Here is a 14,003-nt window from a genome sequence, read left to right as displayed (position 1 = left end):
CCACTGAACTAATGACTTTGCCTTGGCAGAATGATATGTATGCATGTATTTAACTATTTAACTTAACCACTGAGACCAATTAATGTGTTTCTGAAGTTTGATTTTATTTAAAAGTATATAGCAGCAACCTCACTGGGATCAAAATTATGTTGAACCAGAGTTTATATGGCAGCAGTTTAACCTTAAGAGTGACTCTCTCCCTTGGAATACCTCATGTGAAAGGAGGAACACTAAAATGTGGGGCAGAAGAAGCAGCCCTTCAATGGGATTTGGCTTCCCAGGCTAGCACAGACTGTGTGATTAGGGGGTCATGTGGGAGGGAGTGGGGCTGTGAGAAGGCACAGCACTGACTTTCTGCCTGTCTGGGTTTGGAGGACAGGATCCAGGGACAAACCTGACCCAGCCAGGCTGAGCTCCAGCTGAGCTTGCTCATAGGGCACAAAAACCTGCACCAGGTGCACCACACAAAGACAGGGGAGTTAAATGCTCGGTGCTGTGCAGCTCACAAACACAAGAACTCTGTTTTCAAGGGTTTTTGAATAAAATTCCTCCTGCTCATCTCTCCAGTGTTTCCCAGCAGGGGCTGGTGTCCTCACAGTATCACTGGGGGCTCACGGCAACAGTGTCAGTCTACACCAACACCATTTCATGAAACCTTAATTGCAATTACTGTCTAGACAGGCATTTCCTACAGCTGACATTCACATAGCAAAGTTCTGTCTAGTTTTGTCTGCATTATTATGCTCCATGATCCACAATTTCTGTTAGTTTATCTATAATGTGGCTAAAGTCTACCTGTTGATGAACAATCAAACATCATTATAATAATGAATTATATTTGGAAACCTCTTGCTGAACTGTTCACCAATCACTCTGGAAAATTGTGGCTCCTTTTTTACATTTGGTTACTTGGTCCTTTTCTTTTAATCCATTTACATTGATTTCTCCTACTCCAACTCTGCCTGCCATTGCATTCCAATTAAGAATTCTGATGAACTCTTGCTGATTCAGAAGGGAGAGGGGTCTCACTCACTGCCAAACTTTGGAGGGAAAAAACCAACCAACCACACACACAAAACCCCCTTAGAATTTGCTTAAGCCAGCACTTCAAAACCGAGGAGCTAAATTATGGCTTGTGGAGCCAGCAGAGCTTGGTGGGACAGGGATGCCTGGGAGCCATCACACCACCCAAGCCATGAGGGAAGGAGCCCCGATGCCTTTGGCAGGCAGAAAGAGCCCGAATGTCACCTTCCCAGCACGGCTGCTGGCTCCACACACTTATCTCTGAATTCCTGTTAGCTAGGGAAGCACCTCTGCTGCTCCTGCTGCTGCCCCTGTGCTGTCCCTGCTGCTGCCCCTGTGCTGTCCCTGCTGCTGCCCCTGCTGATATTCCTGCTGCTGCCCCTGTGCAGTCCCTGCTGCTGCCCCTGCCATGCGGGATCTCCTCGGGAGGGCCTTGAGCAGCCCTGGCAGCTCGAGGTTTCCTTCCCAGCCCGAGCACAGGGAGCAGCTGTTCCCTGCCGTGCAGCACAGAGGATGGGCACTGACAGTACTCCTGCGCAGGAAATGTGCCCTCCTCTGCAGGAGCCACTGACACTCTCACCAAGGGTTGTTTCTCCAAGATAATGAATAGTCTCTCTCAGGCCATTGACAGAAAACTGTACAGCTGTCATGGCACTGTGCTGCCTGGCTTTGTTGTAGGCAAGAACTTGGATTAGGCGCATTAATGAACTTCTGTGGCTGCACCCACTGGATGTTCTGCAATTTTGTGGAGTTCTGTACTGTTATTATGGTATATCCTTCTTAAACAAAGCAATGTGGTTGGTCTGAGTAAAATCAAAGGTCCAGTTTGTAGGAACACCTCAAAGGGAATGACTAGAAGAACATCAGAAGAAGGCAGCTGGAATAAGCCTCCTTCCATGCCTGCAACTATTCCAAATGTAGATAATCATATATGTCCTTGCTGGTTAGCATCCAGCATGGATGGGCTCTGGAGCAACCGGGGATAATGGAAGGTGTCCCCGCCTATGGCAGAGGGTAAAAGGAAATGAACTTTAATTCCCCTTCCAACCCAAACCATTCCGTGATTCTGTGGGTAGTAACAACATATTTTGTATTCTAAGGTGCTGCAGGATATATGGAAGTGATTTGGTCCAATTTGCTTTTCTCAGTCCTTCAACTGTAAGCTCCACTGACCTGAATGTGAACAGATAAAACTTGTCCAATTTGGCTTAATATGTCTTTTTTTTCCTTTTCTTTTTTTTTTTTTTTTTTCCTCCTATCAAGGATGTCTTTCTAAGTTCTCTCAAACTCGATAACATCTCTGAAAGAAATACATTTTGTTTCGCTGTATCATTTTTTCCACCTTTGAACTCTTGGCATGGCGTGAACCGACTCTGCTTTTGAAAAGGAACGAGAGAGCGAGCAAAAACCTCCCGAGAGGGGCCCGCGCTCTTATTCCACGCCCAACCTCCAGCTGTAGAGTCAGCTTGTCTGCAGACAATCCGCACTTCCAGCGCCCCAAAACTCCTCCGCCAGAGCCAAGACGGGGCCGCGCGGCCGCAGGTGAGGCGGTCAGCGGCTGGAGGGCTGCAAAACCCCGGGGGGAGCGGACGTGATCCCGCGGGATGCTCCCGGCGCGGGAACAGAAGCGGGAACGGTTCCGGGAACAGGCGGAGGGTCTATCCCGCATCCCGCGGGATGCTCCCGGCGCGGGAACAGAAGCGGGAACGGTTCCGGGAACAGGCGGAGGGTCTATCCCGCATCCCGCGGGATGCTCCCGGCGCGGGAACAGAAGCGGGAACGGTTCCGGGAACAGGCGGAGGGTCTATCCCGCATCCCGCGGGATGCTCCCGGCGCGGGAACAGAAGCGGGAGCGCTCCGGGAAGGCGCGGGGCAGCACTGCCCCCTGCCGGCCGCCCGCCGCAGCGCGGCCGCGCCAGCCCCGCGGAGCAGCCGCAGCGATGCGAGCGATGCGAGCCCCCCGAGCGATGCGAGCCCCCCGAGCGATGCGAGCCCCCCGAGCGATGCGAGCCGAGCGATCCGAGCCCTCCGAGCCCCCCGAGCGATCCGAGCCCCCCGAGCCCTCCTTCCGCGGGGACAGAGCACCGCGGACCGCCTGCCTCACAGTCTGAGTCCTCAGCGTCAAACCCCGACACGGGGCTGCTACATTCCCCCCTAAATACTATAAAAGGGTTTTACTCCATGTCCAGCTTGTATCAAAGCAGGGGGGTACAGTGCTCCCCGACCGGTAAGGGATAACGCATCTGACGTACAGACATACAGATGGCATAAAATGACCATAAAGTCCTCTTAGATCACCCAGACAAAGCGCCCAACCCAATCTCCATTTAAATCAATGGCCACTATGTCATTTCTGTCCCCAAGCCTTGCGTTGGCCCCAGCAAAGAAACAATGAAAGCTGAAGTGCCATTAAAAACATAAAAATGGTTATGGCATAGGAAATTGTACAGAGATTTTAGCTTAAAATGCTGGTAGAAAAACTCTCACACACACAAAGTCCAGGAAGTATGTTGCTAAACTGTTTCAAATTAATTGATTCCAGATGAGACCTCTGCTTCTCACATACTGAAGATATTTTGCTAAACATCCAGCTCACAAAATGGCTTCAAAATTCAGTTAGGGGGTTCACCAAAAAGAAGATATACCAATTTTAAGTGTGAGATGATTTGAAATTTTTATGATGTCTGAGCTTCTATTGTGGAATTCACATCACTCAAAGGTTTGTTTGTCAAGTTATGCTGTTATGTTAGAGCAGTTGCAGAAAATAAGAATGCTAGTCTCAGTCTACTGTAACTCTGAACTTCACATATGTTCCTTACACTAAATTAAATATGTCAGATGTTGTCAGAATAGCATATTAATTGAAGCTGAAATCACATTATACACTTTAAAGCATTTTATCAGATAAATCACAGAAATCACTCCAATCTTCGCAGTTTCCCCATATTTTTCTGCAGAAGAAAAATTAATTTAACTGCCCTATCTCTCAATCAACCATTTCTATACATATTTGCCTCTGAAACTGCTGCTAATAAATTGCAATGACTTATCCCCTGGTGTGTCCTGTTGTAGCAGCGTTTCTGCTAATGAAGTAATCTAGTTCATACTGATTTCTTTGGACAGGCAACACTTATAATTGTAGTAAAGTTAAAGTTAATGTGGAGAAGCCTATAAATAGCATTCTCTGTCTATGCTCATTCTCTGATGTGCAAGGCTGAGGTGAAAAAGAAAATCCTATTTCAGGGCCTAAGAACAAGAGCCTGCCAAAGAAAGATGTCCTTTAGGTAAAATTTTCCTAAAGGATTTCCAATTCTTTTACTGAATATCTTGTTCTTAGTTCTACAACTTTGTTTTGTTCTTCTGCAAGAGGCAGGAGAACTGCTTTTGAACTGCAGCCAGGAACTTCTGTTTTCTAGAGCACAGACTTTTCTAGACTCAGAAACCTGCTCCAAGAATGCCTGGTGTGTTGAGGCATGACACTCAGACCAGACCTCCTGCTGCCCATTTCCCCTGCTCTCCCTGCCCCTCTCCTGGCCACAGGAACCGTGCAGCCCTGGCAGGGATCTGCTGCTCCCAAGCAAACATCTGCAGCTCCCCTGCCACAGACTCACACACATCTCTGCTTATAAAGCCAGCCCAAGGGCCGAGCACAAGCATCGATCTGTGTTCCAAACCTAGGCGGACAGACCTGCTGAGGCAGATGTCGCGTTAATTATTGCAGGACTTCTGCACTGAAAGCAATTTATTCATTGGGATCCCTTAGCCAGCATGGAAAAGGAGAACAAAGTGTTTACCTGGAGAATCACACAGACTTTGGAAACACTGAGGCAGATGGAAGAGCAAGGGGGGGAAAGGAGACGGACATCTCCTGAACGCATGCTTATGCTTCCCTGCCCGGCCGTGCCTCTCTTGTTCAACAGTTCCATTATTAAATAATTCAAAACATTGAATTTCGTAATAGAGAGGCACGGAGTCTGTGAAAACCTTATCGTATCACCATCACAAATCAACAGGAAGAAAGTCTTTCCTAGAGATTTGCTAGTAATTGGAATGTGAAAAAAAATGAGCATTCTCCTCATAAAGGGCCAATTTCTGAATTAGTGACCTCATTTGCTAAAGAGGTTCCTTTGTCACAGATATCTGGGTAGGTAAATACTGTGTTACACAGCCACTCTGTCCTTTGTAGCAGTGGTACAAAGAAGCTCTCCCAGCATATACTGGTTCTCTCCTCACCAAATGAATATTTAAAAAGTAGACAATAAAGGGGGACTTCTATAGGAGGTGAAGGCACTTGTATCATGATGTCAGACTGCTGTATGTGCTCCCGAAGGGCTGCACAGGAAGCACTTTTATTCTGAACTTAATGGTATTTATGGGGACCCGCAGCCTGATCTATTTTACCTTCCTTGGGGATGTGCTTATGCATGCATCACCCAGGAGTCTAATGCTTTTTGGACTAGCCCATGTTAGAGACAGATACCATTTTGGTACCTTGTGAATAGTAATGTGTTTGAAAGCCAGCAAAATAATTAAATAAATAAATAAAGGGTGAAGAGGAGAGGGGGGAAAGGGTGTAAATCAAAGTCTTTGCCTTTTTCATTCTGGCTAGAATATCCTTCATTTTATGCACTCCTAATTCCTGCATATCCATTTCGTGCCTGCGAGCTACGGCGCAAGTAAAAGATTTTCAGTTCGGGGCTTTCGGCATCTGCTTCTCCGGAGGAACATTTTAAAACGGAAAAACGCTCGCCCTCCCCCTCCCCGCCCCCGAGCAAGAACTGAAGGGAGGAAAAAAAAAAAAAAAAAAAAAGAAAGGAAAAAAAAAAGAAATAAAGCAGCGTCTGCCAGAGCGTTTTCCTTCTCCCTCCGGAGAGCCGAGCGCGCCCCGGGGCCCCGCGGCCGCCGCAGCGCCCGGCCCCGCTCGGCCCCGCTCGGCTCCGCACACCGGCCCGGCCCCGCCAACTTCGGGGGGCCCGCGAGCATCCCCCCGGTCCCTTCCCTTCCCTTCCTTTCCTTTCCGAGCTGCCGCACGCTCAGCCCCCGCCGCTTCCCTGCCCTCCCGCGGGCTCCCCGCTCACCTGCGCGTCCCGCGGGGCTGGCCGCGTCCCTCGGCCGCCTGCGGAGCGGGGACACCAGGCAAGTCCCATTCACAAGTGGCCGCGGACAGGGCTCGGCAGCATCTTCTGCCTATTACACTCCAGCGGCAGCGGCTGCTGAATGAGGCTCCGAGCTAGTGGCAGGAATTAGAAAGAGGGAGGGAGGGGAAAGGGGAGAGGGAGGGAGAGGGAGCAAGGGGAGTGAAGCAAGATTAGAGGAAGGGAAAAGCTGGAGGCTGTTGCTTCGTCTCGATTTTCCTGTCCCTTCCCCCAGCCCAGGGGGAGCGCAGCCCCCGGCCCTGCCCTCCCGCAGGCCCCGCTCCTGGGCTCCAGCTGGGGCTGGAGGCGCCGAACGAGCGGGGAGGGAGCCCAGGGCAGCCGGGCCCTGGCCCCGTGCCCGGGCAGGGGCGGGTGTCCCTTGCCCACGGTCGTTCCGCACCCTCGCGGTCACGCAGGTACCCACGGGCAGGGCTGCGAGGGGGCCGGGGACCCCCGCCCATGCCGCGGCGCTGGTGCCCTGTCCCTGTGTGTCCCCTCGCTGTCGCCTCTCTGCAGCTGCCCAGGGCCACCCCACGGCCGCCGGAGCTCCGTGCGCGGGGACACGGACACGGGGCTCGGCTGGGCGGCAGGGACAGCGCCAGCATTTTATACTCAATCCAGTCATGTTTCCTGTCAGGAGAAGACATTTGTCCAGGAATAAAAAAAAAAGAAGGAAAAAAAAAGTTCCTAAAGCATTTCTGCATGTGGAAAAATCGTCTCTTACAGCTCAGCCAGAGGCTGAGGACAGGGCTGGATCTGGAGGGGGGACCCTTTCCTTCTCAACTACGCCTGCCCCTCTCCCGTTCTCCTCACCTACGGTGGTTCCCAGGTGTGGCTGAGCTCCGTGAAAGCAGGGAGCAGACTCGGAGCCCGTGCACCCATCCACACCCAGAAGCAGCTCACAGTCTCTCCCACACCCAGACAGGCACAGGTGAGCCTGAAAATCCCCTCTGATCCCCCAGCATCCACCATGCCCCACCTGTGCCAGCCTGTGAGCACAGACTGTGCCATCCATGTGGCTGTGGAACAGGGCAAAGAAGGATGCAACACGTGGCTCCTCCACAATAAGAGTTGCAGTTCACTGCTGGAATGAACCTGGTACCTCTTTGTGAAGACATTCTGCCCATCCTCAGGCAGCCCATCCTCTGCTCGTTCCCCAAGGCAGCACTGGTGCTGCTCTGGGACAGCACCACCCGGCCTGGAGAACAAGGCTTTTATATTCTGTGGTTAATTAGCTCTGCCAATAACTCCAGGCAAAAGCGGGGGGGAAATTGGCACAAAAGCTGCCACTGTACAAACAAAAAATTTGGAAGGAGGAAAGCTGATAAACAATGCATCCTTGGGAGGCTGAGGGACACTGAACATAGCACAGTGGAAAACTAAGTCATAAAATTGTTTAGGTTGGAAAAGCCCTGTAAGATCAAGTCCAACTGCTCTCCCAGCACTGCCAAATCTACTACTAAACCCTGTCCCCAAGTGCCACATCCACAAGTCTTTGAGTGCTTGAGTCACCACGTCCCTGGACAGGCCCTTGACAACAATTTCAGTGAAGAAAATTTCTGTAATAGCCAGTCTAAACCTCCCTTGGTGCATCCTGAGGCCATTCTCCCTTGTCCTGTTTCTTGGTACTTGGGAGCAGAGTCTGACCCTTGCCTGGCTAGGACCTCCTGTCAGGGAATTGTAGAGAGGTCTAAGGAGAGGGAGCCTCCTTTTCTCCAGGCTAAACAACCCAACCTGGCCCATGGCAAAGAGCAAAGGCAAGAGCCTTCTGGCTGCAGAGTTGGGGCTTAGAGAATTAAGTACACAAACTGCTTCAGAGTGTGGTTGAGAGCTGTCATTGGAGCTCAGAAAAGCCCAGGGACATGACTGGGTGTGTCATGAGAGGAGAGGATGGGACTGGAGCACAGACACAGCCCCAGGGCCATGCCTGGGACCTGGGTGGCTGAACAGGGTGAGAAACAAGTGGTTGGGACAGCCCTGAGCAAACCCAGAAACACCCCAGGGACTGAGCTGAAAGCATGAGGTAACAGCACAGCAGAGTGATTAGTACTGAAGGTCTAAGGGCTTAATTTTTGTGGGAATAGGGCTGTGGGACTAAGACAACACATTTTAAGACTGGGTTTTGAGAGAGAATTCAAGGAGTAATAAAGGCCATCAAGAAATGAGACATGCAAAGGATTGTTTGAAAATGTCTTTAGGGAGGTGTGGATAAGGAAGGAGGGTGGTGCACATTAATTTGACAACAATTTCATCAAGAAATTTGTTTTGGACAGAAAATACAAGTATGTCCCAAAATTGATTATAGAGACTCAGTCCAAACATGTTGCCTTCAATGGACACCAGTCAATCTCCTGTGATGGTGAAAGAATTACCATTTGGTTTTGTTATGGATATATGGCAGTACAAGTGAGCTCTGCCATAACTGACACCAAGCTGAGACCTGAGAGCTGGTGCAGGAGCTTTTCCCTTTTCCCCTTCTCTTGCTGACTCCAGCACCATGGCAGAGGGGATGACTTTTGTAATTCCTTTTTTTAAACTGCTGAGATCAGATTTTTTTGAATATAAAGGAAATGTGAAAGCAATTTCAATCTAATTAGGCATATACAATAGGTACCCATAATATTCTCTAGTCAAAGAGCATATTGATCTATAATGAAAGGTTTCATTAATTCCATTCAAGGACGCATGTTAACAAATGAATGCAGTAACATCTGATCTGGAGAGAGCCTTGTATCTTCCCTTCCTTGTGCATTGAAATCTCAACATAAACTAATCAGATTCTGCTATTATTTTTCTCATTTGTTCATCTTCCCTTAGGATCTATGGATGGATGGTCCTTATCTGCAAACAAAATTGAAGCAAAACTCCTGCTGGAAACTGTGTTTGCACCTCTGGCTAAGTCCCAAGGCTGATTACCTGAATAACCACTGTGGAATTAATTTCACCTACCTTAAACCATTTTAAAATGGAATCTCTAACAGGCTGTCTGTAAAAAAAGTCCAGTCAATGTCAATAAACAGTCCCTCAAACTGGGACAGGCCTTTAGCTGGATATGCCTCTTTATACCCCAAAGACAATGGGGTATAAAATGGGGTAAAATCCTACCTACAGCCTTCTGCCAGCCTGAGGAGAAGAGGCAGGACCTGCATTTTCTGTTGGACACAAAAAAAAGAAGTGCTCAAACCAAAATCAGCCCGTGATGCTGATAAATGGCGACATTTGGAATTCCCTTCAGCCACTGCAGTTCCCATTCCAGCAGCTCCAAAGCACCGTGCCATCTTTCCAGGAGAGCATTGCACAGGGAATGACAGCAGGTCACACAAAGGAGGCGTGGGCAGGGAGGAAGGGCAGCCTGGAGCGGCTGCAGAGCTGCCCCACAGATTTCTGCCAGTGTTTGTGAGTTCACAGCCTGCCCAGGCCACACCTTGATATTCCCAGCACACACAGAGCCAGGGAAAAATGGATTTGCCACTCCCCATTTCTGCCTTCGGTGAGTGCCCACCTCCACAGCCCTGGGCTGGTGGTCCCACTAAGAATGGCACATTGAACCAAGCTAAACCCAGTGTCACATTCACTGCTGGGAAATCTTTCTAAATACAATTGTCAGCTCTCTTCACCAAATGTTAGATGCACCCACAAAAACCAGGCTGAGCTCTCCTGCTCCTAGGAAGGCATGGGGAGCAGCAGAGGAGCACACCGAGCCCTGCAGTTAGCATTTCCAGCTGCTTGAAACCTGGAGTCTGAATAAAATCAGTGTCAGACATAAATAAAGGAAGTTTATACATATCTTAAACAGTATTTGTTTTTGCATATCCATATATTTAGGTTAAGAACATCTGTAATAACAAATCTGTGAAACCAGAAAAAAAAAGTTTCTTTTCTACTGTGGGTTTACAGAAACTGATTTTTTTTTTTTTAATTCTGCTTATTGCTGGGTAAGTTAACCCATTTTTTGTTTGAAGGTAAGATGGCTGCTTTGTTTTCTAAGCATCTGAAGGGATACATGCGCTTCTGCCAATTGAATTATTGTTCTAGGAAATTGTAAGTTTATAAATAATGGTAAGAAAGCTGCAAGTTTAAGTTGGGCATTTGCATTGGGGCACATGGAAAAGCTTGAACTGTGAACTTCAGGAACTGAACTGCAAAAAGCCTTTAGCAACTCAAAAGAATTAATCAGTACCCTATTTACTCACCAGCTTGAGCACATTTGCACAGGGAATAGGAAAGGAGAAACTTCTTTCCATCTTTTTGACCCTGTTTTCTGCAGCCCCAGCCCTGTTTAGCTTTGCCAACACATGCTCTTCCCTCTCAGCTCCCTTTAACAGACCTGCAATTTCCTTCACTTTTCTTCTCACCTGGAAAATATTAGAGATTTAAGAGGCACATGAGGAGCATATTGCTATCTGCAGGAGCTAGGAGCACAGGAAGGAGCAGGAGAGGCAGAGGTCTATAGGAAAGGATATTCCACAAAACCAGAACAATGTTTTTTGTTCAAAATGCCCTTCAGTTTCAGTGTCATTTTGCTAATGAATCAAAGTACAATTTGAATCCTATGTGGAAATATGAAAGGTGGCCAGGATTGAAGGAGAGAAAAAAACCTTGTCCTTAATAATGCTGAAAAAAGGAAAAAGTACTTAAAGCCACAATGCCAGCCCAGTGAGAAGACAAGTGTGTAAAAAGAGTATAACTAACAAAAGTGTTTTTCTTGTGGCGAGGAAGCAAAGCTTTTGCACTATAAATAATGAACTGCTCAAAGCAGCTGTTACCTAAAGCCATTTCTTCCAATAACAAATGTCTTCCTTGTTTACTTGAAAAAGGTTAAAACAAAGGCAAAACTATTGAGGTTAAAACAAATATACACAAAACAACTGATACAGAATCTCCACAAAGTTAGCAATGCAAACATTTTCCGGGGGTTAGACTTGAAGCCTTGAAATCTAGAGACAAAAGGAAATTTTGAAGTGGGAAGAGGATCACAGTAAAAAAAACCCTGAACTATGGAAATAGTGCAATCATAGACAGAGGATTTGGGGTGGTTTTAAATTTCAGATGTGCACATGGAGCATCTTGCAAGGCCACAGGCTACACTGATAAACCGTCAGCTGGAAACACCTATCCCAGGTGGAACAGTTATTCCATGGAGATGAAATTCCCTCTTGTCAGGAAAACCCAGGCATCCAGGCCACAGAACCAGCACCTTCCTGCCCACAGAAGACAACAGAATGGAGTCCAGTTTCATTTAGGCTGCAGTAGAAAACAGCTTATTTTCCTCCAGTATTCAGAGACCTTATAAAGCTGGGTCTGTTTGGTTAAGGCTTTGGTGGGAGAGCTTCCCTCATGGCTTTGTTTCATAAAATCTGAGAATGTTTGGCAATGTATGGACACTGAAACATTGCTGTGGCAGCTTTGAGATCATCTTACCCTCATACAATCCTCTGAATCTCTTGACCCCATTTTATTCAGTTTTATGATGTGGTAAGTGACTGTTGTGAATGCAGCAGCATTCTGGCCATCATCCCATTTCTCAGCTCTGCTGGCAGGCAGTGAAGGCCAGGCAGGACTGGGCTGGTCAGCTCTTCTGTCCTGAGGGTCTCTCAAGCCTGGGAGGTTTCCAGAAGCACTGGGACACTTTTGGTTGCCTTGAGTTACAGACTTGGCCCACGCAGGGATCAAGCCCCAGCTGGGTGATTTTGACCACACTGAAGTAGGTTATCACAGAGAACATTATTTGTAAGGACAGTAATTCAAAAATGCTCCATACAAAGGGTCTGCTGACCAATGTAGATTCACAACTGTGAGCTATTTATAGCTTCAACCCAGTATCCAAAAATTACAGCACAAAGAATCCAAGGGGAAAAAAGGCCTTAATGGGTGAGTCAGACCGACCTCATAAACTTTTTAATGTATAAATGTCTTCTGCTAATAAGTTCTTTAGAAATGCAGATACTAAAATTAAATTTCTCATTTAGACAAGGCATTATTTAGCTAGGAACTTGAGGCTCATTTATTTCTGACACTGTGCATTAAAAGAAAGAAATGAATTTTTTTATGTCTATGAACACACAATAAGGGAGAGGCTGGGAATGAGAAGGGGCCTGGGGGTCCTGGTGGATGGCCAGGTGGATCTGAGTCAGCAATAGAGGGACAACTGATCCTTGTGAGTCCTTTCCAACCCAGGATACTCCAAAATTCCATGGTTCCAACCATGTGTAAGGCACTGTCTGCACAGGCTGCCAAGCAGGATAACACCTCTGAATATATTCCTCTAATTTAGTCAACTGATAGCTTATTAATTTATCTTGTTAGAAAACAAGTTAAAAAAAAATCACTGCATCCTCCTAGAGAGCATGCACAGCTTGTATACACATCTGACAGTAAGACATAGCACAGCTAAATAGCTGCTAAAAATCGTGTCTTTTCATTCCAGGTCTGAATGCCAGTTATTTGGTGCAGGATGTGCTGTACAATTAATGATTGATTATTTCTTCCAAAATCTAAGAAAAAATATATAATCTTCACAATGTTTCATTTTTGTCCATTTTCCTGTTTTGTCTGGAGAAATCACATTTGATTTGTTTAGCATGTACTTCTGCTGGGAATATTCTTTCTGTGTGTACTGAGCACACCAACCATCACTTTGTGAACAGCCCTGGCTGTGCTCAGGAAGATTTAAAGGAGAGTGCTGTCCCTGTAATCTCCCTACTCAGCCCCCTGTGCTGATGGACACCAGGCAACCATGCTTATCTAGCACAAAGATCTTTCTTCATTGAATGCCCACAGCTTGAGATAGTCAATCTCACCCAGCGACTGCCTCGAGAATTTTAGATTGTTCCTGGTGATTTCTGTCCATGTCCCCTCACTATTCCAGGCACCAGGAGCTGGGAGCTACTTATCTCTCCACACAAGGCCATAATCAAAGGCATTTTCAGGTCTCTATATGAATAGCCATGATCCAAGAGACCAACCACTCTCGAGTGCAGTAAACAGCTATAAATTGTGCATAGAGTAGCAAAATAATGGCAAAATTATGAAGTTTTATCCATAAATCACATGCTGTCACTCCTTTCACATCTATCTGCTACTGGAAAAAACACGGTGGCTTTAATGGAGTAAAAAAGTTACAAAAAGAAATATGTTCGCTTCACTATTTAAAGTCCCCAAGATTATAATTCTTTATTATTGATTTTATCAGGAGATAAAAATATAACAGACATTGGAGTTTGTCAGATGAGTCACAACTGAAAACATCAGATGATTCACACAATAATCAATCATAAAGGAAGAAAACAATCTTGGCTATTAAACTTGTTAAAAAAAGTGAAATGGCACCTCTTTACTATAAATCTGCCACAGGGTTTAAAATCTCATTGATCACACAGTGCAATCTTTAAAAAATCCTGTGTATAATATGGTATCATTTTGCTTGAGCCCAGATAATTATTTGAAGAGTCTGCTGGGGTTTTTTTTTAATATTTTCCAATAATATAAATGAAATATTGAAGAGCATTTTTAGTTCCATGTACAAGCAAGTCAGGGGTCATAAATCCCACTCAGAGAAGAGCTGCCTGAAAATGACAGGCAGGAAGTTCACCATCTATTTGCCTTTAATTCTCACCTAGATAGATCATCCAACAAGCTTCTGTGGCAAAATATGGTGTCTTTTGGGCATGTATAAGAAATCGTGAGAATGCCTTTCTGTTGCTTAGTCATTTGCTCATTTTGGTTATCTTTTCCCTATATGTGGTGATGTTTTTTAGTTTTTAAGAAAAGAAAACCCAAAAAAACAACCTACAAATCTTCTGTCGATTCCACAGAGGAGATGTGTTGCTGTTTGCCTTCCATTTT

General features: G+C 46.6%; 1 protein-coding gene across 1 annotated transcript in view; it reads right to left on the bottom strand.

Moving 5' to 3' along the window:
* Window positions 1–6,607, bottom strand: part of CDH11 (cadherin 11) — an 80,151-nt gene extending 73,544 nt beyond the window's left edge. The window contains exon 1 of the mRNA XM_039699704.1: window positions 6,102–6,607. The gene's annotated coding sequence lies outside the window, so the exon portion shown is untranslated. The remainder of the gene's footprint in view (window positions 1–6,101) is intronic.
* Window positions 6,608–14,003: the final 7,396 nt, after the last annotated feature.

This window comes from Passer montanus, unplaced genomic scaffold (assembly GCF_014805655.1).
Source record: "Passer montanus isolate IOZ18808 unplaced genomic scaffold, ASM1480565v1 scaffold138, whole genome shotgun sequence".
Lineage (NCBI taxonomy): Eukaryota > Metazoa > Chordata > Aves > Passeriformes > Passeridae > Passer > Passer montanus.
This window is presented reverse-complemented; position numbering and strand designations above follow the sequence as displayed.